Source organism: Spermophilus citellus (assembly GCF_964194105.1).
Source record: "Spermophilus citellus genome assembly, chromosome: 12".
NCBI classification, from domain to species: Eukaryota; Metazoa; Chordata; class Mammalia; order Rodentia; family Sciuridae; genus Spermophilus; species Spermophilus citellus.
In genome coordinates, this window is record NC_138198.1 from 105538846 (window position 1) to 105565356 (window position 26511).

The 26511-nt window shown below is 54.9% G+C and overlaps 1 protein-coding gene across 5 annotated transcripts in view; it reads left to right on the plus strand.

Moving 5' to 3' along the window:
• The first annotated feature begins 873 nt into the window (after positions 1-873).
• CTIF (cap binding complex dependent translation initiation factor) overlaps positions 874-26511 on the plus strand; it is a 266106-nt gene continuing 240468 nt past the window's right edge. For 2 of the 5 annotated variants that reach the window (XM_081262629.1, XM_081262630.1), the window contains exon 1: positions 877-1098. The gene's annotated coding sequence lies outside the window, so the exon portion shown is untranslated. Of the gene's footprint in view, positions 1099-8798; positions 8999-26511 lie in introns of all 5 variants that reach the window. The other 3 variants (XM_081262627.1, XM_081262628.1, XM_081262626.1) reach the window with 3 other exon arrangements.

The following is a 26511-nucleotide window of genomic DNA, read 5'->3' on the forward strand; positions in this document are numbered from 1 at the left end:
GTATCTAATTACAACAGGAGTGCCTGGTCTATGGGGAGTGTTCACCAAATATTATGAGAACTAATCAGTAAATAGATTTCTGTATGTTCTATATATCCCAGTTCCTCCAATGCCTTCCTGATCCCTCTGCCTGGTGAAGCTACAATATCATATTTCTCTTGAAGGCTTCCGTGCCAAGTTCAGTTTTAAGCAAAACTGTGGTGATTTGGTTAAGGGATGACTGGATTATGCACTGCATCAAATTCTTGTAGCTACCATGTCCCAGTCTTTAGCATGGCCAATGGAAAATTAATTGGTTGCAAAGTGCATATCTAATTACAACATCCCGCCCCTGCCACAGAGATGCGCAAATGTTAATCATAACATATGCATCTCAATAACCGACGGTGGCACTGAATGCAGCATTAATAACGCCACTTGTCCCCCCCCCCCCCCAGTGCTTACACAAAGCTCTCTTTTATCTGCCATAGAACAGGCTTTGCACTTTGCGCGCGTAAGTCCTCATCCTTGGAGCTTTCTTGACTCTAAAATGTAGTTTCCCTGCCAGGCTGGACCGCGCTTCCGCCCCCACTGTAGAGGTCGCCACCCAGGGCTGCTCCAGCGCAGGGGCTCGTTGGGCGACTTGTTTCGGCGGTGCTAGATTGGGCTGTCTCGGCGACTCAGGCGGCATCCCCGGCGTCCCGGCGACACCCGGCTCTCCAGGGCCCGCCATCCCGGGAAAGAAAGGCGAACTACATTACCCAGCAGGCCTCCCGCCGCTCTCTTCCCTTTCAAGTCTTTGCACGTGGCCGGAGGGGGAGGCGGGGCCTGGACGTCACTCTCCTACATTCTCTTTCCCTGTGTCAGAACCGGGATCATTTTTTTTCCTTCCTCTACTCCCTCCCCCCTTCCCGCCCCTCCCTCCCTCCTTCCCTTCCCTCCCTCCCTCCCCTTTCGGCTGGATCGGTGCGCCGGGGCGCCCTATCCCCTCCGCAGCTGGGACGCGCCGAACCCGAGGCAGGAGTAGGCTCTCCGGAGCCTGGTCCCTCCCTTCCCCTTCCCTGTCCCCTTCCCCCACCCCCGACGCGGGCTTGGCGCGGCGACCAGAGGAAACCCGAGGTGAGCATCCCTAGTCCGTCCTCCTTTAGTCGTTCCAGCTTGCCGATCGATTCGGGGACCCGGGACGAGGGCTGCGTGACGTGCGCGAGCTTATAGATAAATCCTGGAAAACCGCCCCAAACAATTAGCCCCCTTCCCCCTCCCTGCGCCTCAGCGAGCCGGGTGTCCGCACCCATCCACCGTCCCTCTCCTCCCTCTCTCTGTAGGGGACTGCACCGTACGATCTCGCTCCGTCCCTGGGTTTGTCCCATTCTCTGCCCCCTTTCCCCGCCCGGTAGGGAGTCGTGGCCCTGGAGCTCCGGAGCTGAGGGGGGTTCTTGGGGGACGGTCGGTTGAAGCGGAGTCGCGTTGGAGCGGCACAGTATAGCTGCTGTCATGTGCCGGGTTCCGACCCGGGGGGGAGGAAGCGAGCAAGCGTGATTCCTCTCCCTTTTGTTTTGAAGCCCGCATTTGCTGCAGCGAGCAGTTGGTTTAGTACCAGGCAAACTTGCAGCTGTTCTGATCGCGCTTCGCCGAGGTAGGGAGCGAGGTTCAGGATCGTGGCTCGGGGCCACCGGCTGCCGCACTCGGAGCTGCCGGAGGGACCCCGCGAGTGTGTCCCCACACCTCCCCTCCCTGCGGTGCTGACGGTTTGGTCTGTGGCAGCGACCGTGTGTGAGTGTGCGCGCCGGTCCCCGCGTGCTCGAGGATGTCTGTGGATGGCCGTCGTCTAGACAGGCAGCAGATCCCTCCCTCCGTCCGCAGCCAGCCCGCGGGCCGTGGGGGGCGCGGGGGATGGGAGCAGAGGAGAAAACCGAATTGGTGGATCAACTGCGGTCGCAGCTTTGGCCATTCCCCACAGTTGGGATTCTGCTGGCTTTTATAATTATTATTTCCGTCGCCGAGATGCGCTCGGACCTGGAGAACAGATAAGCCTGGTCGTACCGGGGTTAAGTTGACAGGTTCTGAAAAGCCAGCTCTTGGTGGAGAGTGACCCGAGAGGCTGCAGAGTGGGCTTGGCTCCCGTTCTTCAGGACAACAAGCAGGTGACTGTCTCGCCGCCGGGAATGGCGGGCGCGCGGGGGGAGAGGGGCGGGGCGGCGGCGGCGGCTCCGGCAGCTGCGGAGGTCTGGGGTCCCCCGATGTGGTGTGCGGGGTACCTGGAGGCACGGGAAGAGGCGACCTCTGGACCGCGCATCGGAACTGGTTGACGTTAAATACACTCGGGGGTCCAAGTCCCTGCCCGTGCAGGGTAGGCTGTCTGGCTTCGCGGAGTTTTCAGGGCTGGGGCTGGGTGTGTGTGTGAGCCTGGAAGGGGGCGCGGCGGGCGGAGGGGAAGGATGGCTGGCGGCGCGGTGTGCGTCCCTACCCCGGGAGCGAGGCGTCGCCTCCCCCGCCCAGCTGTTTGTGTGTGTACACACTGTTCAGGCGTGGCGTGGGGGGCGGGGCACACCGCGGCGTAGTGGGGACCCGCGTGGTCGGGATCCTGCGCGGGATGGGTCCAGCCAGCCGCTGGTGGCTCGAGTTGGTCTCGCTGTCAGATGTGGTTCCACGCGCGCGCGCGCGCGCTCCCGGGTTACTTGGAGAGGAAATCTGAGACTCTGGGCCGGGGGAAGCCCTGGGGTCGAATGTGCTGGTCAGAGGTGCGGGAGTCTCCTGCTCGCAGTACAGCCTCTGCCTCGGTGCTCCCTACGTCCCCTGACCCCTCCAGCTGTCTTCCAACCCCAAGGCTCAGGAGGCTGGTCTGGCGGGGCGCGGAGAAGCCGCGGGTGCGCGCGTCGCCACCCCCGCCCCCTGACACGCTAGTTGACCCTTGCACCGAGACGCCCTGTGGGTGCGCGTGCCCGTCGCTGTCTTCGAAGACCTTGGAGAGAATCCGCGCGCTTAGAGGCTTTCCGCCCCCCGACAATTCTTAAGTCTGGGGACCAAACTCTACCCGGCCGCTGCAGCCCAGGCCCAGCCCGCTGCAGCCCGCAGCTCAGCCGGCCGCGCGCAGCTGCCCGCCATTCCCTCGCGCGCTGCGCTCCATCTCAGCGGCCCGGGATTATCTCCCCAGCTAGGGGTCCGCTCCACCCCGGAGGAAGCTGCCGACTCAGCGCCGGCTGGAGCTTCCGCAGGGTGAAAGTGACACAGCACGAGTGTCACTGTGCGGAGCTGGAGAGGAAGGAGCCGCCCAGAGTGCGGGGAGGGGCACCAGGCTGGCCGCCCTGGTTCCTCCTGCCCAGGGCTGGGACTGGGCCGAAAACCTCTGGAATCTCGGCTCCCAGCAGGCCCAGGCCGTACGAGGAAATTGCTTGAATTTCAAGACAATCCAATTATCCAGGAACAGAATGCCCCCTCAACAGATGCTAGAAGGCGGCCAGGACTGGTTTCCAAGACCCCAGGAAACTCCCTCTGAGTGTTTGAAACAGGATTCCACTTACACACAGACCACCTCATCTGTTGTGTCAAGTGTCTGTCCTGGATTAGGAACAGCTCAGAGGCAGTAATTTTATGGTGCGTTCTGGGGTACAATGCCATGCGTCATTAACAGATTGCTAGAATTACAATATGTCTCTAGGACTTTCCAGGGCTTAACCCTTAATTGCACTTATTGAAAAGATGTTGAGGGAGAGGAGTACCCACCCCATTTGTAGATGAGGGCACTGAGGCTCAGCAAGAGATGTGACTTGCCTAAGGCTTCAGTAGGGCAAGGGCAACTTTCCTCCTTTGTGATTTTTCTTGGCAGCCTATAGCTTTTTATTTAAATTAGGACTACTTTTATTTATTTTTTTATATTTTTTTGAGTGGGCCCTTGATGTCTCAGGAAGAACTGAACCTGAGCAAGGGTAAACGAACACTTTTGACTTGCTAACAGTTCCAAATGAAAATAGCCATTAAAGACCAGAAGTGTTATCACTCATCTAAGAATTTGCTGTTGAGGAGGGCACACAGCTGTGAGGTATCCAGTAGATGCCAGCGTATAACAAAGGCATGTGACGTACATGTTTCTGAAACGTATGTCCATGTTGATAGGGGTGTGTTCAAGGACTCCTTATTGAATACAAGTTTTCTTCTGTAATAACCGGTTTCAACACCAACAGATTTAAAAAATGTAGATTTCCTGAGAAATCTTCTCAGGTTATTCTTCTTTTCTCCCTCCCACCCCCAGGGTGGAAAAGCCCAGAGAACAGCAAAGAACTCAAACATGCCTTTGGGAATTCCTCAGTTCTTACATGTGAAGGGTCCTCAGACATAGCCCGGAGGGTTTGGATCTCATCATCTAATCAATCATTCATTCACAAATATGTATTGGGAACCTACAACTTTGAATATCTAGAGGGGCATACCAGAAAATTGATCACATGGTCTCTGCTGTGTATTAGATTTAAAAAATGCATTCTAGGGGTAGAGATGAAGGAGAGAGTTTAATCCCAGCAAATGTTTATTAAATATCTGTTTAGGCTAGATGATTCATTGTTCGGGGCACACAAAGGTGGTATAGCAGAAATAGTTAAGTTACAGTGCAACAACAGAGCCCCCAGGAAGGACTAAGTCGTAAATATTTCAGAGCACTCACCTGGGATGCAGTTGGTTTCACATATGTTGGTTGCAAAGGGCCTGTCGTGCTCCTTCTTATCTTAGAGCAAATGCAGAAGGCAGCAATGGCACGAAAGGCCCTTATGTCCCTGTTCCGCTGGACTCCTGGCTGTTTGGAATCTCGAGGGTGGGCCCGCAGGTATGTCCTTCTGCAGAAGGTAGTCCACTGCTGGCCACTTATGGTGAAGCCACCCAACAGGTTCTTCTGAGCAATGAGGAGCTGTTGAAATGTGCGCCCTGGTTCCTCCCCAGCGCTGATATCCTGTGATTCAGTGAGAGGCCGAGCAAGGTCTCCCTCTAGCCCTGTCTAGTGTGGTACTTTCACAGGTTGCATAGATGTTTTAGTGTGGGGCTACCCTTTATCTATTCCAGATTCACTTCTGTCATCCGTGACATTGTTCTTCACTTTTATTTTAATTTGGGGGTCCACTCCTTTGTTTTAAGGTTATATTGTTTACTGCTCCCATCAGAAAGGAAGACGCAGGAGGTGGGTGGTTAGGATGGAGAGAGAATCCTGAGAGCAAATAGACCATGAGGTACAAATAGGCAGATTGCAGGTTTTTGTCTTGTTTTGTTTTGGTACTGGGGATTGAACCTAGGGGTACTTTATTGCTGAGCCATATCCTAGTCTTTGGTGAGGCAGGGTGTCACTAATTGTTGAGGCTGGCCTCCAATTTGTGATCCTCCTGTCTCATCCTCCTGAGATTATAGGCACGCACAAATTGCATATTTTGAGGATTCTCCAAACTCTCGATGGCAGTTCTGTGTAACTTACCTGATCGCCTGGCAGCTGCTTTTGAAGTGTTTGGAGAGGGGCTCTTCTCCCCACCACTGGGCTTCCTGCTCATCCTTGGGCCCTTGAATCAAGCTGCTTACTTTCAAGCTTGGTTTTTCTTCTGCTGTGTTTCTGAGCTGTTTCAGAACAGGATAAGAACAGACCCTCCCTTGGATCCTAGGCACCCAGAGCCAGGCAGGGCCTTGCTGATGACTTAATATGAAAGCTTGGAGAAGTGAAAAGCCTGGCCCAAGGTATATGTGAGCCCTTTTGTGGAATGGGGAAAGAAAGCCTGGGTTTTCATATCTCATCCCATATTTTTTCTCTAGGTTAGATGCTTACTGGAAAGAATTTGGGTCCTTATTTCCCAAAGAGCAAGAGCCCTCCATCTTCATCTTTCTCCTTGGTCTCTGGGAAGGCTCTGGAGTTCATTTGTGACTTGAGGTTGCTCTCCTTCAAGGTTGGCCTTTCCTGCCTTCTGTTCCATCTTTGGCTTCAGGAATGAATGAGAGCATGGATCTGGGAGAGGCCAAGGGCCTGGGGCTTCCCAGTGCTCCTGTTTGCTCTGTGGCTTTCTAGCCCCGCGGCAGTGTCCTCAGAATCTCCTGGAAGGGTTTGACAAGCTGTCATGTGCATTTGTCTAGGAGTGTCCGTAGCTGCCATTTGCTTCTCAACTGACACAAACCATGGGAGGAGGAGGGCAGGGGGGGGGGGGCTTGGTGGGCACAGAGGACGAATCTACCTACGCTTGACTTGACTTTCCAGTTTGCCCAGTGCTCATACAACTCACCCCATCTGCCCTGACCAGGGGCTGTTGTCTTTACCAGCACAGCAGACTGTCATCATGGTCTTCATGTTGCAGACGAGGAAACTGAGTCTCTGTGGTTAGCGACTTGTCCAAGTCACAAATAGAAAGTCAAGCAGGGATCTGAACCCTGGTCCTCAGACTTCAAAGTCTGCCCATCTGACACTGTCATGATGGTTTTGAACCTTTCAAAGCGTCTTTGTGTCTACCTGGACACATCCTGCCATGGACCTAGTTAGATCCAACTGCTTTCTTTCCCAGGGGGCAAGAGGGATGAAGGATGGGAGGCGGTTACCATGGTGATGGTATATAGAGTGGGGCCAGTTGGGGATGATTTCATGGAGGAGGTGAATTTGGAAGTCAGTCTGGTTTTGTGGGGTAAGAGGTTTGGAGCTGGGGCAGTGGCCCAAAAGTGATTAAGGGGAAGCTGCATGCATGGGGCGGGGGACAGAGCAGACCAAAGAGCTTTGGCTGGTCATCCTGCCGGAGCAAGAGCTTTTCAGTAGTTATTGACCTCTGGTTCCCCGCCTGCTCTGTGCTAGGTTCCTGGGCTTCAACAGGGCCCAGCCCCTGCCTCAAAAAGCCCACTGTCTAGTGTGAGAGGTGCACTTTTAACTGTTCAATTCAATGTGAGCCTAGTGGTCGAGGAAAGCCCCCGGGTCTTACAGCAGTGTGATGTGGGGCACCTGCAATCACAGAGGGCTTCCTGAAGGAGACCACTCAGGAGCTGAATCTTAATGGAGGAGAAGGAACTAGCCAGGGGCAGGACATTCTGGGAGAAGGCTCGGCCTGCCTGACTTTGAGAAGGAACCGTATGCAGTGAGGTCAAATGCAAGGGCGGCCAGGCCGACAGCCTCAGAGCAGAGGAGCAGCGTGAGCTTGGCCCTGGGTCCTGAGCAGAGCAGAGATGTGCAGCCAGGGATCAGAGAGGAGCGTGACCAGGAGCCGGGCAGCCGCTGGGCTGACGAGATTCCAGATGGTGTCCAGGTCTCAGGGACGGAGGCCCTGGCTGTACACCTAGGGATGGGCCAAAGGCATGTGGCACGTATGTGTGTGGAGTCAAGTCTGCGTGATTGCTTAGATTTGGAGGATGAGGGAGGTGCCCCGGAGATGCCCAGGTTTCGGGCCTCACCGACTGGGCGGATGGCAACTGAGGTGGGACCTCTGGTTGCCGGAGGGGGTCTGCTGATGGAGGGGTGAGAAGGAAGATGGTGGAGAGGGCGCTGTCTTGGGCTTGGATCGGGCATCACACCATGCAACACACTAGGGAGAAGCCCCAGGAAGAAGAGTGGGCAGGAGCCAGGGTGCCCAGAGAGGGGAGCCGCCTGCCACACAGTGTGACAGGAGGGGGCTACTGGGACAGTAAGAGCAGACCTCTTCCTCCCATTGTCAGAGAATCCTTTGTCACACAGCCGGCCGCTCAGGGGAGCCTGGTGGGGGGGATGCTGTGTCATGCCGGAGGCCCATCTGGCAGGATCTGGCGACAGTGAGAGCCAGTCTCAGCTGCAAGCACTGGAGTGAGTCCGGGCAGCAGCGTTTTAGGTTTTCGACGTCCACAGGGAGCCGGGCCTTGCCTTGCCTTTGTAGCGTGAGTCGAGGGTGGGAGACGGCAGCCTCTTCCAGGAGAGGCGTAGTCGGGAGACAAGCCGTGGGCATCCAGCGCCACTAAAAAACCATCCCAGGCTGGGCCGAGAGAAGACTGCAAATGAAGCAGGAGAGCGCAGCGGACACTTTGCTCTGGCTGCCCACATGGCCGGGGCTGCCCATAGGCCTGGCCAGTGTTTTCATGTTGGAATTCCCAGGACCTAAAACAGTGCCCGGCACACATTGGGTGCTCAGCGCCCCGCATGTGCCCCGGGTTAGTTGTCTGGGGCTGAGGTCCACCGGGGAAGGCTTCCCAGAACGGGCTCAAGGGGTGTCTCTGACCCCAACCTGGAGTGCTCAGTTCAATAGAAACAGAGATCAGGAGCTTCCCAACTGCAGAGCCTGGAAATGCTGCAGGAGTGCAGCCAGCGCCTTCCGCCAGCTCACAGCTGAAGGGGAAGCCGACCCTCCAAAGGCCAGTGGAGAGCAAGTTCGGCCAAGCCTGGGGCAGGGGGGATGTTGGGGGCGACTACTGGTCTCAGAACCCCCAGGGGCTGAGTCCTGACAGTCCCCTCCAGGACTGGAACGGAGATCAGGAATTGGAATGAAGACCCTTTGCCTCAAAAGGGCACGGAGCCGGTTCCTGTGCTTGGAGGAAGCTTCAGCTGGACGTCTGACCGTTGGCATGAGTGCCCTGGGCGGATTCCCATGGCCACTGGCCCCCCAGACCATGTCTGCTGTGTCTTCCCCATGTCTTCAGGTCCCACGGTTTCAACTTGGGAGATGTCATGGAGGCCACTGGAAGGCAGCACCCTCCCCCTTACCTGAGCTCAGCCTCTTCCCGGGTCCTGTCCCCAGGAGCCCCACAGCCGCAGTGAGTCGCGGCTTCTGGTCCTCTCACCATCCTTCTGTTGCTGCTAGTCGGGCCTCAGTTTGTCAAGCTAAGATTGAGAACCAGCCCATTTCTGTCCCCACTAGCTCAGCAGAGGGAGCTTGGGAAGACAGACAGCTGTGGCCCAGGCGCTCTCTAGGATGTCCTGAGCAGCTTTGGCCTCGGGCTCTTCACGTGGTCCCAGAGGAGCGGCGGCAGCAGACGTGGACTCCTTCTTCCAGCATCCAGAACACATTTCAGCATATAAGTCAGTGGCCCGGGAATCCTGTGCACCAGCTGACATTCAGTGAGTGTCTATTATGTGCCTGGCTCGGTGCAGAGCACTCTGTGTGGCTCGCTAAATGAAAGTAACATCTGGAGGGGAGACAGAGGGGCAGACACGTGGAAATGCCTATCTGCGGTGGCGACAGTTGAACCTAAAAGTTATTCAGAAAGAATGTGTGTGGTTCATTCAGGGCGGGGTGGGGGTGGGGGAGCTGCTGTATGGCCCAGCTGCTTCCTTATAGGGCCTTCCCTTGGGATAGGCAAGATCCTGACGTCATCGCCAGCTGGGAATGCACAAGCCTTTGCCATACACTTGGGGCATTTGCTGAGATATAAGTTGAAATCGTGAGATCAAGAAAGCAACCTGCGATGGAACTCACGTTGGTCTGCCCCGACCCCGGACGCTGGTCACTGTCAAGTAGTTTTGGAGCATGCAGTGGACCTGTCCCTCAGTGGCCGTCTGCAGTGTCCTGAGCTTTCTCAGGAAGCAGGAAGGTTTTCTGCTTCTGCACCTCTCTGCATCGGCCGGCTGGTTGGGTCTGAGTGGCTCACACATTCACCAGGTGCCTGCGCAGCTGGGTGGCATCAGCCGCCTGCTGTTTGGGTGCGCTCTGCCACTTCCTGCGGGACCCTGTCCTGATGGGGGTGGGTGGTGCGGGTCAGGGGTTCCGGAAAGGCACTCAGTCTCCCCTTTTCCTCCTCTGTCCACATTCTCCTGGTTTTGCCTTGATCCTTTGAGCCTAATCCTCTTACCCGGTCAGCGTTTGGTTCAGGTCAGCGGCATCTGCCGGGCTCGCTCCATAAACAAGGTGAGATGAGTGGCACCAACCGGGCAGGATCCCTGCCGCGCCTTCCCATCTTGGCTGGGAACAGAGTAGCCTCGCGTTAGTGCCATGTGGTCAATGCTGGGAGAGGGGGTGAGCAACCAGGAGGGGCTGTACTTTAAAAAATAATAATCCAATGCACAGTAGATGTTGGGGTGCAGGTGTAGATGGAGACTTCCCTGGGAAATGGGCTCAGGGCCACAGGGTCATGGGAGTGTGTGTGTGTGTGAGCCACCCCTGATACTCCAGATGGTCAGTTACGCTGCAGGGTGCACATGGGGTTGGTGGCTAGGGGCTCGTGCCCAAGAGGTCAGCATCTGCTCCTGTTTTACACAGGGGGCTAGCGAGGAAGCGTCTCCCGTGGGGACAGGCACTCAATTCAGACATGGCTCAGTTTACAGCCACAAGACTCTATCTTCTGTCTCCTGTGATCCCAGTTGTGGGGTTAGGGTGGAAGTAAGGAAAGATTAAAACCCCTGGCTTGTGGGATGTCACTGGCTAAAGGTAAAAGGTCACCATACTAATGGTGGCTTTAAAAACAGGGTATTTGAACTCATAGCCAGGAGTCTAAAGGGGGGTCCTGGGGTTGCTTACTTCAGTGGTCAGTGAAAATGCCAGGACTCGCCCTAACGTTCTAGGCTACCATCCACAGCCTGTTGGCTTTGTCCTCAAGTCTGTCTCCTGTGGTCATAGCAGGGCTGCCATTGCTCCAGTCATCATATTCTCATGTAACTATCCAAACTCAGGCAGGAAGCCGAGTTTCTCCTTAGGTGTCTTAATTTTTTCTGGGAGAGAAACCTTTCTAGAATCCTCCTGCTAGGATTTCCTTCAAGTCCCATTCAAGTCTCCACTTGGCCACCATGAAGCCCAGGTGGAGAACCTGGGACAGAACCATCCAGAGGGCGGGAGGACGTGTGGCTGGCGGCCTGGGCAGCAGGAGCGGACGCCTGTGGGCCAGTGACGGAGACAGCAGTCCCCTTGGCAGGCAGCTGTGGCACTGAGAGGAGCTGCTCTGCTGTGGCTGGGGTACCTGCAGGCTGGGGAAGGTGGAGGGGGGTGCCACCATCCCTCCCTGAACCACCCCCACCATGTGCATGTGCAGGAGCAGCCCGGGGCTGCTGGTCAGGCAGCCTCACTCCTTCCCTGGACAGTTCATTAGGGCAAAAATCACCCCACCTGTGCCGGGCTGTGCTGGGTCTCAGGGGGGAGGGCATGTGTGGGGACAGGGTGGCCAGTGAGGTGCATTCTCTTCCTCTGGGTGCGACACAGGAGGCTGACCGTGGCAGCAGGAGGCACAGGGAGGTGGCCTCGGGCACAGCACACTGGAGGCCCAGGCGGAGCCACAGGCCTGTGTCTTTGGTGACCTCCTGTCTCTGTTGCCCCTGGACCAGGGGAGGACAAGGTGGGGAGAGGGCAGGCTGGCCCCGGGATACAGACTGAACCGGTCCCTGGGCACAGAGGGGACAGACCCCACCTCCAGCAGCCCTGCTCCAGGAGTCCCCACGGGCCTCATGGTTTTATTTACCTGGTTAGAGGCAGGTTGCTCGATGGGCCTTGGAGAGATCTGGACTGTGGAGCCGGGGTGAGCCTTTCAGAGTCCCCGGCTTCCAGGGGCCTGCTGACCTCTGCAGCTTCAGGAGCCCCAGCCTCTGTCCTGGCTCTCGGCCTATGGGGAAGGGGCCCTGGGGTTGGGTGGGCTGGGACCCCTCCTGCCTGCTGCCCACCGGGGGGCGGGGTGTCCACTGCTGTACCGAGCCCGCGTCTCCTCCCAGCCGGCTGTTGTCAGGGTCACCAGGGGCCATGGTTCCTGTGTTCCTGGGATGGTGGGGGGGGGTGGTCTGCAGGCTGATGCACTAATTCCCATGGAGACCTGCAGGAAGAAGACAGGGGACACACTCAGGTCACCTGCTGACAGGCCAGGGGACCCGCCTTTCTGAGCCTCTGGTCCTCTGGAGAGAAGTGAGTTGTGTCCAGCTTCAGGGAGCCCCCTGGCCCTCAGGAGCTGGCTCCGTGGCTGGTGTCCAACATGTGTCTGGTGGCCTCCCAGGCCAAGTGGGGCACAGGGACAGAATGGGCCTCACCTCGTGTGTTGGCCCTCGACAGGTGGCAGATCTGGGCAGGAGCAGGACAGAGCCATGGCCCCCGCCAGGCTCTCCTCTCTGCAGTTCCACGCTGGCACTGCCAAGAGACCTGCCCCCCCGCCCCCTGCAATCTGGGAGATGGAAGATTCTAGAAATTTGACCTCATCCCAGATCCAGCAGCTGGGAGGGACCTGAGGCTCTTGCCTCCTTCAAGATCTTCTCGGTGGCCTCTGGGGGACGGGGGCTCTCTGCCTCACAGCCCAGGCCTGACCTGACGACAGGTTCTTAGACGGAGGTGCCTCGGAGCCACACGACCGCGTGTCCCACCTCTTCCAGGGCCACTGAGTATTCAGAGCCTCAAGTCTTGACTTTGAGTGCTGCTGTCTCTGGGTTTCTCTTGAGGCCTCCAGAACCTACCCTGGACCCCTGGACTCCCTTCTCTGCATCTTTTACCAACGTTCCTCCCCACAGGGAACACTGTGCTTGAGGTGTGGCCTGGGAAGTACAGGAAACAGGCCACTGTCACCTTCCTCCATTGGAGCATATGCTTCTGTTAATGTGGCCCATGACTTACCTTTTCCAGGAGCAGCTTCTGGGTGAGAGCTACCCCTTCTTTTACCTCCTGCCGTAATAGTCTGTGGCACTGACATTTCCCCAGCCTGGCTCTTCCCGGCCCTGATGAGCAGCCTAGGCCACCTCTGCCCAGACCCTTGAGTGGTCCAGGAAGCTGGGAGTCAGGGTGTGCGGAGGCAGTGAGGTTCTGGAGGGCTGGCTCACTGGGCCGGATCAAGAAGGTGCCCACTCCTGAGGGCCAGTGGCTGTTAGGACCTGGCCCCTGTGCGAGGACCACTGCTGTTTCCTTGGCCTCTCAGCCTCTGGTGTCAGCTCTCTTTGCCCAGGAAGCAGAGCTAAGATTTGGCTTCTCACCTTTGCTCAGTTTGCAGGGAACTTGCAGGGACCTGCAGGTGCTGGTGGCTTCCCTGGGCAATGGAGGGAACGACTTTTCAACTGAAGGCCCTCTCGTGGTGTTCAGGAAGCGTCTGGAGTGTGTGTGAGAGACATAGGGCTCAGCTTGGGGACGAGGGACAAAGGAAAGGAAGATTCATTCCTGTTCTCAGGAGGCTTCAGCCAGTGGGGACAGGGAGCCCTGTAAGTGGACAGCGGGGACGAGGAGCCCTGTAGGTGAACAGTGGGACGAGGAGCCCTGTACATGGACAGTAGGGAGCACGGGACACGGGAGCCTGGCTCAGGCTTCCTCTCTGCAGGAGGAGGTGGGCAGGGACCCGGCCCTCCGCCGGCCACTCCTGGAAGCGTGTGGGTCTGGAGCTCGTGTGTCTCTGAGCCTCCAGCCTGAGGCGGTCACTCCTGAGCTACCTGTTGGTTTTGTCTGACTTTAGCTGCCTGGACACCTTCTGGCCATGGGGGTGAGGGACATGGCTGGTCCTCGCCTGGCGTTGTCTCAGCAACATCTGACCTGGACGGGGCCTCAGCTGACCATTGGGAAGGAGGAGGCAAGAGGGGGCCCGTGTCAGCCCAGGGAGGGCCGCGGAGGTCCGAGGCCTGGAGAGGTGGGACCCTCGGGGTCTCTACAACCCACTGAGCCTTGGGAGTTCCACTGTGTCCCTGCTGCGGAGGGCGAGGGGACTCAGGCGGGTCATGAACCCCAGTCACAGCTGCTGGATGAGGGGTGGCCTGTGACCAGGGCCAGGCCTGCTGGTGACCTTCCCTGGGATTTGTGAACTAGCCCTGAGAGGGAAAGCCCCTTCGCTTCCTGAAGATGGAGCCCTGGTCACATCCAGTCCCATGGGGAGGAGCCCCTGTGGGGACACTGTGGGGACAGAGTGCCATGCCAGCATTTGAAGAGCACTGGACTCAGAACCACAGCTGCCGCTCTTGTCATCTTTGGGTTTGGTGTTGCGCGTGGGCCGGGGTCTGCAGGCTGCCCTGGTGAAGCCCCAGAGTGGCCGGGGTCAGTGGTGTGTGCAGCAGACACCTGTTTCTTCAGGATCCTGGGGGCTGGAAGGCGTCATATCAAGGTGCTGCCCCTGGGGTTTCTGGTGAGGGCTCCTTTGTGGGTACAGAGGGCTGCTGCTTGCTGTCTGTGCCCAGGGACGGAGGCCACTCCCAGTGTCTGTCCCCACAGGGGCACCAGCTCCCTTGTATTAGGACCCCAGCCCTCTGAGCCCACCGACCCATTATTATGTCCTTAAAGTCCCCGTCTCCACGTGCATTAACAACGGGACTGGGGACTCCGACATGTGGTTGGAGGGGGCCGTGATTCCGTCTGTGACAGTCTCCCTTTCTGTGCCTAAAGAATGTCATCCATGCTGCTAAGGGGGACATAGGGTGATCTTCAGTTGATGATTTAGGAACGTGAAAAAAAAATTAAATCCATGGATTTGTTTAAATGTGCATTAAAGAAAAAAACCCGTGGCCAGTCCATGGAACTTGTGATTTCGTCATTGCTTAGCGGGAAGCTGAGTCTAATAAAGAGTTAATACACAGCTGATGGTGATATCACAACTGACCTGCAGGTGTGGCGGGACACGCCCAGGTCGTGAGCTGTGGGGACTGCCGCACGCCAGCCGCCTTGGCTGGGTTGATGTCACTTGGCACAGGTAGAGTTTTGAACCAGACCTGTCCCATTTTACCCCGTGGCTATCTCTTTTTACAGAGAAAGAAAAGTGGTTCCTAAATATTTATTTATGTCAGAGTTTCATACATAGGATGGTGAGTGTGATTGAATTCAGACACTGACCATTACCTAAAGACAACTTTGGTGAATAGTTTTGTAAAGAATCCTTCTATGTAGGGTCCAGTGTGGTTTCAAAGCACCTGCTTTGCCAATGGAGGTTTTCAAATAGCAGCTTCTTGTCTGGGAGTTTGATCATCGGAACTTTCTCAGTTGGCACCTGAGGAGTATCTTCAGCACAGTGACAGTTGATAGGTTTAATCGTCAGAATGTCGGTCTTAGCATCAAACACGCTGCCAGAGTCAGTGTTGAGATCCATCCTCCAAACCATAATAAGCTCGCTTATCCACAAGTCAACCATGGGATGTGCTGAGAGCGGACTCACCCTGGCGACCAAGACCTGCCAGGTTCAGATGCTGCCGGAGAGAGAACCGCTGTGATACGGGACTGGACATTTCTGAACTGAATGTCCTCTTCCGTCTTCTGAGTGAGGGTGACCACGTTTTCTGAATTAAAAGCAGGGTGCGCATTTGAGTATTTGAACTCAGATCTTCTCCTAACCGTAGGCTGTTACCCAGCTTGGACTCTGGGGTCCCAGTCTCAGATTGGTTGCTGTTGCTCAAACAAATTAAAAAAACTTTAAAATAAAAATATTAACCCAATCTCATCTTCCTGAGACCGTCTTTCCTTTTGCCATTATTCCCTAAATAATACAGCGACTATTACGTTGCAGTAGGTACCATAAGTAATCTGGAGATTATTTCAAGTATATGGGTGGGTGTACATGGGTCACATGCAAATACGGGACAATTTATATGACGACTTCAGTCTCTGTGGGTTCTGGAAGCCCCTGGGGGTCCTGGAACCAATGAATCCTGATAACTAGTCCCCCACGAACACCACAGCCTGTCATGGTTTTCGAACTTCATTTTAGCCACAAAATTCTTCAGATGTTTTCTTTTTATTTTTGATAGTAAAATAAAAAATAAGATACAGTACTTAATACAGGACTTAAAATATAGTCCTTATCATGTATGTTATTCCAAGAACTTTAAAACCTAACTGATCTAATCTTTGAAAAAAAGAAATCACGGGATAACTGGTGGTATCATCATTCACATTTTAGGGAGAAAACAAAGGCAGAGTTTACAGAGAGGTTAAGTAACTTACCTAGGTCACACAGCTAATGTGTGGCAAAGCCAAAATTCAAGTTTAACAGTCTGGTTCCAGAGTCTACATTCTTATCGTTCTTATCGCTGTCCTCTGCTGCCCCTCCTTAGTGGCCTGAGGTGGAGCATGGCTGGCTGAATAGAAGTGAGGTGGGCGTGGCCAGCATCTTCCCCCTCCACCTGTGTCTTCTCTGGGGGCTTCAGGGCTATAGAGGACAAGCCCTGGAGGCAGTAAGTTCTGGCAAAGAAGCCCTGTCTTAGCCTGTGTTCTTGCTGTCACAGGATGCCACAGCCTGGGTCATTTATGATGATAGACATTCATTTGGCTCACAGTTCTGGAGGCCGGGAAGTCCAAGAAGGCATCTGGCGAGGGCCTTCATGCTGCATCCTAATGTGGCAGAGGGCACCACCTGGGCAAGAGAGGGGAAGAGCTTGACCTTGGAGACTCCACCCATTACAGTCAGCGTGGATCCCGTGAGGGCGGAGCCTGTGTGGCCTGAACTCCCAGCACTGTTGCAGTGGGGAGCAGGTTTCCGACACGTGTAGACCCTAGCAAGCTCCCAGACTTAGAGGGGGCATGGGTTGGTTTTGTTTCCTGCAGGAGGAATCCATCCTGGTTATTGGGCAGGCCTAGAACGGGAGAGTGCTATCTTCTGGGAATGAGGACATCAGACAAATAGTTCTTATGCCCAGTAAAAATGACTAAGGTCCACATGGCTTAACGGTACTGGGAGAAAGGCATATCTCAATTAACTGCAAAGCCCCCAGCAAACTTGAAACCAATTAGTCCATCTGCAGCCAGTTCCCTGGGCACTGGGATATTCCCAGAACAGCAACAGAATAATGCCAGGGGGACTTCACACCCTGGATGTCACTTTCCCAGCTCCAACAGCCCTAAGTCACCCTGGGGGGAGTTAAGAGATGGAGGGGGGAGTTAAGAGATGGAGGGGGGAGTGGGCCTCCCTGGTTGCAGAAGGGCCCTTGAAGTCCTCCCTAGATGCAGGATAAGGTCTTGACTGGGCTCCTTTCCCAGGATGGGGAGTCTGCAGTGAGGAAGTACAGTCTCTCCTGCCCCCTGGGGCAGACAGAGGAGGTGAGGGGAAGTTGTGTGTCTTACTGCCAATGGGAGGTTGACCTTGAACTCAGTAGTGGTCTGAAGGTGGCTTTTGTGTCCATCTCTGGGGATCTTGGGGTCAAGTTCATTCTTTGGTGTTTTAGCTGTTCTCGAGGACACTGCCTGTCCCCATAGTGATTTCAGAGGCTTCCTGATTCCCAGGGACCCTCATTGCCTATGGCTCCCTGTCCCGTCTGCTCCCTGTCCTCCTGCTCAGAGAGTTGGGCTGGCCCTGCTTTTCTCCCAGGTTGGCTGTGCCTGCTGCACTGGGGCTTGGGACCCTGAGGTTGGGAGGGTGGGTTCTTCCTAGGTGCTCCCCTCCTGCTGGAGGCCACCAGCCCTGCCCCTCCCCCAGCCGGCAGCCCCCAGATGAAGGACTCTTCTGACAACCAGGTGTTCCTGCTCATCCTCAGCTGGACTGGGAAAAGGCCCTTTTTTTTTTTTTTTTATACCAGGGATTGAACTCAGGGGCACTCGACCACTGACCCACATCCCCAGCCCTATTTTGTACTTTATTTAGAGACAGGGTCTCCCTGAGCTGCTTAGTGCCTCACTTTTGCTGAGGCTGGCTCTGAATTCCTGATCCTCCTGCCTCAGCCTCGGGAGCTGCGGGGATTCCAGGTGTGCACCACTGCGCCCGGCAGGGGAAAGAAAGGCTTTTAGAGTCTTCTTTGGCCACTTTCGGGCCACTCTTGGGATCATCCAGTTAGAGGTCTTCCTTGATCTCAGGAGCTAGCTTTTCTGAAGTGTGCCTCCTGGCAACGACTTGGCCATGCTCCTGCTGGTCTCAGGCAGGACTGGAGCTGGTCATTGGTGTCCCCTGAGGCCAGACAGCCACTCTGCTGTGAAGGGAGCTTCTGTGGAAGCAGGTGGTGTCCGTTCTTTCTTTCTGACACTCTCCTTCCATGTGGAATGCGGGCGGGACCCTGACAGGCTGGGGTGGGTGGGTGCCCTGTGTGGCCGAGGGCCTGCTGGGCCAGGGGCGGGTGGGATGTACTTTGGTGCCACAGGTCCTGGGACAGCCCCATGAGCTGGGGACAGCTGCCCTAGATGAAAGGCTCTTCTAGGCCTTGACTGAGGTCCCCCAAACCTGGCTGTCCTGTAGCTTTTCCGGGGAGCACATTTGTCCCCATGAGCCTAACAATTAACTGTTGAAGGAGAAGCAGGCACTTGGGTGAGACTGATGCTGTTTAGTTTGGGCGGCTCTTTTGAAAAACAGAAGTTTGGTTCACATTGAAGCGGCCTCGTTAGAGTTATGTGGCGGTGTAGGTGGGATTCCGACAACTAGGATGTCACCTCCGCATCCAAGTACATTTCAAGGCAAGAATCATCCCCCTCACTGAGGACTGTTGGTTTTGGCGGATTGCATGACGCTCCCCTTTTGTGGCATGGGGCTGCTGAGTCATGTTGAGTACCTTTGTGTCCTTAATTAGCCTCGTCTTGATTTGCTTCCTGTCCTGGTGATGGCCCATGTCACCGCCTGCGTGCCTCTGGGTGATGTTTCCTGCAGGTGACAAGCCCCGCAACTCAAGGTGTTGCAGCCCTTCTGGGGGAGGGCGCCTAGTTTTAGGTTGTGCTCCCAGCTGTCAGGACTCTCCCTGCTCCACCCCTGCAGGAAACAGCTGAGGAGTCGCAGGATGGCTGCACCCTGAAGTCACCCCAGCTGCCACGCGCAGGCTGTCCCTTCTGAGTCCTCCCAGCGCTCTCCTGCCCCGAGGGTGGGTAGGCAGGTGTTTTCATTTCCGTTTACCAAGGTCCCTGGAGTGATTGACAGTCTCACGTGGGACTTAACAGCTGGCACCAGGACCACAGGACACATCCTTTGATTCTCAAGATGTTCTTTCTGCCACAATAGAGTCCATCCCAGGAGCCGGGGGCGGCCCTCTGTGCTTTAGTATGGGGACAACAATAGTTCTAGGCCACTATGACGTTCAAATGAGCTGTTTCCTGCTTAGGACAGTGGCTGACATCTGGCCCACCACACACGTGAGCTCTCAGAAGTGCAGTAGAGCCACTCCCTCCTGTTGTGTGCCAGACATGGGGGCTGGGGAGAGGGACAGATGGCCCATGTGGCTTGGGTCCCATCCTGAAATACAGGTAAAACCTGTGCACAGGTGACCATCATAGCTGGTGTGGCTGTCCTGTACCCCAGGCCCATCCTCCTGGGGTGGAACCTCTGCCTTCAGCAAGGCCGGTTGACCAGCAGGCCAAGGGCAGACATGAGGCTGCTTCTAAAGCTGAATTAATGATAGTTTGCGGCCACGGTGTCCTTCGGTCAGGGATCTTGGCTGGGAGGGCAGGGAGACTCCTTGGTGGAAGGGGAAGTCTCGAGGAAGTCGGGGGGAGATGGGCAAGGGGGACAAACTTGGCCTGGCCTGTTTGAGGAGCCCAGGAGGCCACTGGGCCAGGCAGCCATGTGCTGGGGAGAGCTCAGGCCAACAGGTCTCCTAGGGCCAGGTGGCTGATGAGGACTTGGAGGGGCCACATGGTAAAGAAAGATGCCCTTGGAGGATGCAAACAGCAGGACCGAGATGGTGGGGCTTGGCTGTCCCTGGGGAAGAAGGAGATTCAGCTGTCCCCACCCAGGGCGGGTCCCCAAGCCTCCAGCATGGCTTGCAGTTCTGGCTTACCCAGGAGCCTCAGCCTCATACTCCTCCTGCACATTCTGGGACATTCTAGAGATCCCAGGGCTGACTGACCCCCTGCCCTGTGTTAGGACCCCGTGCCTCCATCCTATCTCACGTGGGGCTGCCGGGGTTCCGTTCTGGTTGAGTGCCCTCCTCCCTTGGTTCATTATTGCACCCCAGGTAGTGAGCCGAGCAGAGTAGGACTCCCCAGAGTTGGTGTCAAAGTGGCTGGAGGTAAAATATGAAATAGGTCCTAGGACTGGCCAGCACCTCCGGGGAGGCCTTCAGAGGGGGCGGAGTTGAGATCTGCATGGCAAAGGTGGGTCCGTGGTGCGTGGGCATTGCCCTCATTTGGGGACATGTCCTTACTTGGAGTCACGTTCCATTGCTGTTGAATCCAAGCCAAAGAATCAGGATGCACACGGGGGAGGGGCTGGTTCCAGCTACTGCTTGCTGAGATGTCCCTCCCACTGTTGGGTCAGCCACCCCATTCGACATTTGCATGCAGAGGTGACAGCTAGGACAGCACCTGCTGCCTCTGGGGCCAGGCTGTTCCTTGAGGTTCTCTAAAAGGAGATGGGGCTGCCAGTTCTTTGTCTCAACCAGAATATAGTGAAAGGGTTAATACTCAGCCCATTCATTCAATAGGTGTTTTCGAGTGGCAACTATTTCCTAGGCTTTTTATCTAGGAGTTGGGGATTTATCAAGTGAAAAGAGACGAAAATTCTCGTGGTCTAGTGTTACACCAGGAGAAGTAGGTAGCTCAGGAAATACCTCCAGAATCTTCTCATAATGACTCCTGGAGTTCACCTAGGCAATGGCTTAAGGGTCTTTAGCTTCATGACAGAGAGGCAGGAGCCCAAGCAGTGGGTGGTGGGCGTCCAGTACTCTCCTCACGGGCAGAAGCCAGGGAAAAATGAAATTCTGCTTGAAAAGTTGAGCTTGTAAGTTGCTGTGTAAGTTGAACATGTTTATTATATTGGGCTCACTTACCTATGACTGGACTTTTATTTAATTATTTATTTTTTTAAAGAGAGAGAGAGAGAGAGAGAATTTTTAATATTTATTTTTTAGTTCTCGGCGGACACAACATCTTTGTTGGTATGTGGTGCTAAGGATCGAACCCAGGCCCCACGCATGCCAGGCGAGCGCGCTACCGCTTGAGCCACATCCCCAGCCCCATGACTGGCCTTTTAATAAAGCAACAAAAGTTACTGAGTCTTCTCTTTGTGTGGGAACATGGTGCTTCTTGGACAATGTGGTCCTTGCCCTAGAGACTAAGTTCAGTAATTTGCAGACCAAACCAAAGCGAGTCTATGGAACGCCAACTTACAGGGCTGGGCCTGGGAGCCCAATGCAAAGAATTCAACCAGACCAGTCAGAAAAGGCTTCCTCAAGGAAGCAGATCCCCAGCAAGTCAGGAAGAAGTGAGGCAGGTGTTCTCAGAGATGGTGAACTGTGAGCCTGGCTTGTATCCATGGGACAGTATGACTGCTCTGTCACCTTGGAGGTGGTGATGGGAGGTGTATTAGTTTTGCAATACTATAATGAAATACCTGAGGTTACTTTATGAAGAAAAGAAATTTACTTAGCTCACAGTTCTGGAGGTTCAAAGGGCATGGTGCTGGCATCAGCTTGGCTCTGGTGAGGACCGCATGGCCAATGACAGAATGACAGGAGTGTGTATGACACGGCGATCGTCATTAGCAAATAGTAAGCCAGAGATAGAGCTGAGTCCCACAGGCCCTTCTGAGGACACGCCCCCTTTATGCCATGCCTCCCTTTATGCCACATCTCTTTAAGACACACCTTTATTTGGGCCTCGCCTCCCTTTGGGCCACACCTTCCCTTAAGCCACGCCTCTATTTAGGGAACGCCTCCCTTTAGGCACGCCTCCTCTTAGGCCACGCCTCTTAAAGGTCCTGCCTCCCACCTACTCCACAAAGGACTAAGCTCCCAACATATGTACCGTGTCCAGGGGTGGCAAGGGGCTAGAGGCTAGAGGGCAAGGAGCAGTGTGGGTCTGTGGGAGCTTGAATGGTCTGCCTCTGGGAGTCACTGAGGGTTGGCAGCAGGGCAGGACCCTGGCCATGGACGGCAGTGTCATCCATGTTCTGATTGTCAGGACGCATGTCAGTGGCAGTGAGCTGCCGCAGCACGGGGAAGGAAGGGGCACCGAATGTGACCCTGGAGGAGCCACAGGACCATGAATAAATCACTCTCTGTGAGCCTCGTTTACCTCGTCTGTAAAGTGAAAGTAAGTTTCCTAATCCTGGCCTCTTACATCAATTTGTTAACTTTAACAAGTTGAGTCAACGTTGAGAATATGTGGGACGTTGCTGGGGGAAAAAAGTGAAGCGTTAATTGAAGAAAAAATCCGACTGTCGGTGTGAGGATCCCCTTCTCACGCTGGTGTCCTGTACCTAGGAGTCAGCAAGAAGTGGGAGAGAAATCACGCGCTCTGTGGGAAAATGGCAGTTTTCAAACTTCCGAGAATCGTGCAGGGGGTTGTGAGCGCCTGCTGCCCGCTGTTTGCATCTGCTCCTCACAGTGACCTCAGAACTAGGGACCTGGACTGGGAACCGAGCCTTGAGACAGCCCTGCTCAAGGTCACAGGACTCCTTCTGCATTCCCGGCTCAGGCTGCCTGACAAAGGCCACCAGTGGGGTGGCTCACACAGCAGAGGTCTGTTTCCTCCCCGTCCTGGAGGCTGAAGTCTCCAGGGACCCACAGGGTTGGTCTTGGGAGGCCCCTCTGTAGCTGGCCGCTGGCACCTTCTCCCAGTGTCCTCACATGCTTCTCCCTTTGTGCACGTCTGTCCCAATCTTATCTTGGCACCAGGACACCTGTCATGTTGGCCTAGGGCCCACCCACAGGACTGCATTTGACCCTAAGTATCTCTTTAAAGTCCCTTAAATTACAAATCCATCACCTTCTGAAGTGCTGGGGATGAGGACTGCAGCATAGGAATTTGGGACGGGGATACAGTTCAACCAGTCACTCATTCTTTCCGAATTTCCATGGTGTGCTGTTTCAAGTGGAAAGGCGGGTCCCAGGAGAAGAGGGCATCGTGACATCCCCGGGATGTCACAGACACGCTGGGGGAGGTGGGCACTGCTGAGACGCAGGACAGGGGACAAGGTGAGTGCGTGACTTGGTGCTCCCAAAACACTTGGGTTAGATTTACTTAAATAAATTCCAAAAATTAAAAAGAAATAAAACCCTCTGGATTTCCAAAAGGACCAAAAAACTTGCTTTATAAAAGATTTCATGACAGGTTCCCTTTAAATATCCAGTCTCATCAGTGGACTTGAAGAGTGATCAGACTTAATACCATGTGATTAAAGTGCTGCATTCTCAGAGCCTAGCATTAAAGCAGAAGAGCCAGCCTGTAATTAAAATGCTGCCAAAGTTCCTCCTCCAAAGACCAGTTCAGTGCACAGCCCTGGACAGGTGAAGCAGCCAAGGCACTTGAGCTGAGTCTCTGGGACCTTAGCTCAAGGTTAAGGTGAAACGGCATGGGACCAGTCTCCTGGAGGGCAGCACAGGCCACATGGCTCCTGCCTGGGGCTGGGCGTCCTTCCTTCGTCCTAGGAGCCAGCACTGGCTTTGATCTGTGCCAGCAGCAACCAAACCTTGTCCTCCTTTGCCTCTGTTTCTGGGGTTGGTGACTTTGGTCCCCCAGTTTGCGGGCAAGGAGACGGAGACAAAAGCATCTTGTGTGTTTTCCAAACCTCACATTAATGATTTCAACCTGCAAGCGTTTTGCTTCCTCACCAGAGCTGCAAATGTGTGTCAAATTGACGGATTAACTTCTGGTCCTCTCTGTAAGGACGGGAGGTGCCCATGGCCTGGCACCGTGCAGGAGGCAGAGATCCAAAGGAGGCCCTCTCAAAACAAGGCGGAAAATCCCCATACCCAGGGCCAAGGAGGGGCTGAAAGGGAGGACACTGCTAACCAGGAAAGAGCGTGTGTGGCGATCTGTTGGCAGAGGAGCACGTTGCACTTCTCAGAGCATCAGAGCCGATAGTTATCAGAGGAACACTTGTCTTCTGGGGCCAAGGAAACGGGTCTGACGGAGCCAGTTGCCAGTTAGGTGTTAGATTCTGAGCCATGTCTTTCCATCATCAATATTCATGGAGAACCTTCCACAAGCCAGGAGCTGAGGGGGGAGGAGCTCAACATGAGCGCCTCTGGCCAGAGAGGGCCTTCTGGAGGGGAGGACCTAGTTCTGCCCTGGAGGGTCCCACAGACTAGTGGAGGAGACATTCACACAGAGTGAAGTGGACAGGCAGGGAACAGAGCCCCAGGGCCCTGGTGGCGGGTGCCTGGGGAGCCTGTCCATCTTGGGGAGTCAGCCAGGGCTCCTTATGGAAGGACTGAGGAAATTGAGAGCAGACCACAGACCTCAGGGGAGCTGGTCTGGCCAAGAGGTGGGCAGAGGAGTGGGTTCAGGCAGAAGGAACATTCTAGGTCAGGCCTGGAGGTGGGAGTGTGGGGGGTGGGGTCTCATGTGTATATGAGGGTGCAGACTGAGGGGAGGCTGGAGGGAGCTGGGGACCAGGCTGGAGTGTGAGAAGCAGCGTGTGGAGGTGAGCAGGCCGGAGCTCGTCCCAGGATTTGAGCAGGAGACCCTGCGGGGGGCGCCTGAACTGCCCAGACCACAGCCCCTTCCTCCTGGACCTGGGCTCTGAGCTTGGCTTGGCTGCTACAAGGGCTCATTCGGGTCCCTTCCGGCATCCAGGCTGCAGGATCTGTTCTTGGATTCCACTGAGAGGTCTGGAAGGCCCTCCTCCTTCATGCCAGGCTGCTGGACAGCGGTCGCCTCTGCCCCTTCATGCCAACACAGAGCTGTTCAGAGCATGTGAGCACCTCAGAGGAACAAAGCCACGTGTGTGGGTTGCTGTTTTAGTCCGCTTTTTGCCGCTGTGACCAAAAGACCTGTCAAGAACAATTTTTAGAGGAGGAAAAGTCTGTCTGGTGCTCACAGTTTCAGAGGTCTCAGTCCATAGACCGCTGTCCCTGTTGCTCTGGGCCTGAGGCAGGCAGACCATTCTGGCGGAAGGGCCTGGTGGAGGAAAACAGCTCTGGACATGGCACCGGGAAGCAGAGAGCGCTCCACTCACCAGGGATGAAACATAAACCCCAAAGGCACAGCGCAGTCACCCACCCGCCCCGGCCACACCCACCCAGTTAATACATTCAAGCAGATTAACGCACTGATCAGAAGAAGGCTCTCGTAACCCAATGGTTTCACCTCTGAACTTTCTTGCGTCATCACACACTTGCGTTTTTGAGGGGCACTGCATATCCATACCGTAACAGTTAGCAACAGACACCAGAAACAATGAGGGCTTAAATAAGAGAGATGATTTTCCTACCTGGAATAAGCTGGCCAGAGCCGGTATGGTGGTTCAGAGGACCAGGGACTTAGGCGGCTTCTTTCTGTTTGCTCCACCATACTCTGAATGTGGCCACTTTACTCAGGGTCGCCTCATTGTCCATTGTGGTTGCTGGAATTGTAACTATCACACCCACATTCTGGGCAAGTAGGAGGAACTGGGTTGGATTCTTATTGGTCACCCCATCTGCAAGGGAGGCTGGGAAATGTAGTTTTCATCTAAGCACATGGTCCTGTTAGTAAGGGGAGTGGGAGAATCCATGCTGGGCAGGCGACTCCAGCCTCTGCCACGCAAGTGATAAAGGTGGGCCACGGAGCCCCAGTGGGTCCCTGAGGACCTGCCTCTGTGTCCCCTCTCTTATCTGCAGGGCTCAGCACCGTGACACCTAGCAGATGCTGCTGCAAGAGAACACAAGAGACAGTGACCCAGAAAACCACTGTGGTTTCACTGTGGTGTGTTCCCTGAAGGGTCACATGCCAGGAGCTAGGTTCCCAGTGTGACAGGGTTGAGGTGGTGGGACATTGACAAGGAGGGACAGAGTGGGAGGGGATTAGTTACAGAGGTAACACTCTCAGCTGGGATTCATGCCATCATTTATTATAGCAACATCAAATGGACAAACATCGATTCTGATGAGTCACCAGGGGTGCACCTGAGGGGGACAGCAGGACTACGCAGGGGCTGGGCTCCTGGTCTCACTTCTTACTTATCCTTTCCTTATCTTTTGTGACCCTCAATCTCTCCTCTTCAAAAAGAGACCAGTACTACCGCTATGGATTGGAACCCAGGATCGATGAGATAGCAGACAGAACAACAGAGGTGTAAGATGAGTTCTCCCCTCCCTTACTCATGGGTTATTTGAGGAAAATTGCTGACATCATATTTTAATCATAAATAATTCAGTATATATCAGCAAAGGACAAGAGCTCTCTTTACAAGATCTAACCACACAGCACTTAGGTAGCGCAATTAGGTATCACAATGTAGATAGCATATGTGTGTGTGCTTGTGTGCATGTATGCGTGCGTGTGTGTGTGCGCACGTGTGTGTGTGTGTGTGTGTGTGTGTGCGCGTGCATATGTGCGTGTGTGTATGTGTGTGTGTGTGGTGCTGGGGACTGAACCCTGGGTGCCTCACCACTGAGCTACTTCCCCATCCCTTTTTTAAAATTTTGACACAGGGTCTGGTTAAGTTGCTGAGCTGGCCTCAAACTTGGAGTCCTCCTACCTCAGCCTCCTGAGTGGCCGGGGCCACAGGCATGCTGCACTGTGCCCTGCAGGTCACACTTTTATAAGAATATCTTGTTTCTCCTTTCAGTGTTTCTTCAGACATTGCAAGAAATATACTATGTTCCCCTTTCCTACACCAAAGAGTTTTTTCGTTCCTTGCTTTTTTCCCTGTAAGATACTGTTCCTCTGTATCAGCACACAGTGATCCTCCTCATTTTTCCCAGGTGTATGGTATTCTGCCACACGGGCCGTGTGATCATTTCCTCTCCCACCCCCCATTTCTGGATGTCTGTGTGGCTTCTCGTCTTTTGTTCTGAGCTGGACTCTGCAGACGGAGCCGTCAAGAAGGCAAATCACACTTGACTCCTGGTCCCAAAGGGCCTGGACTAGATGCAGT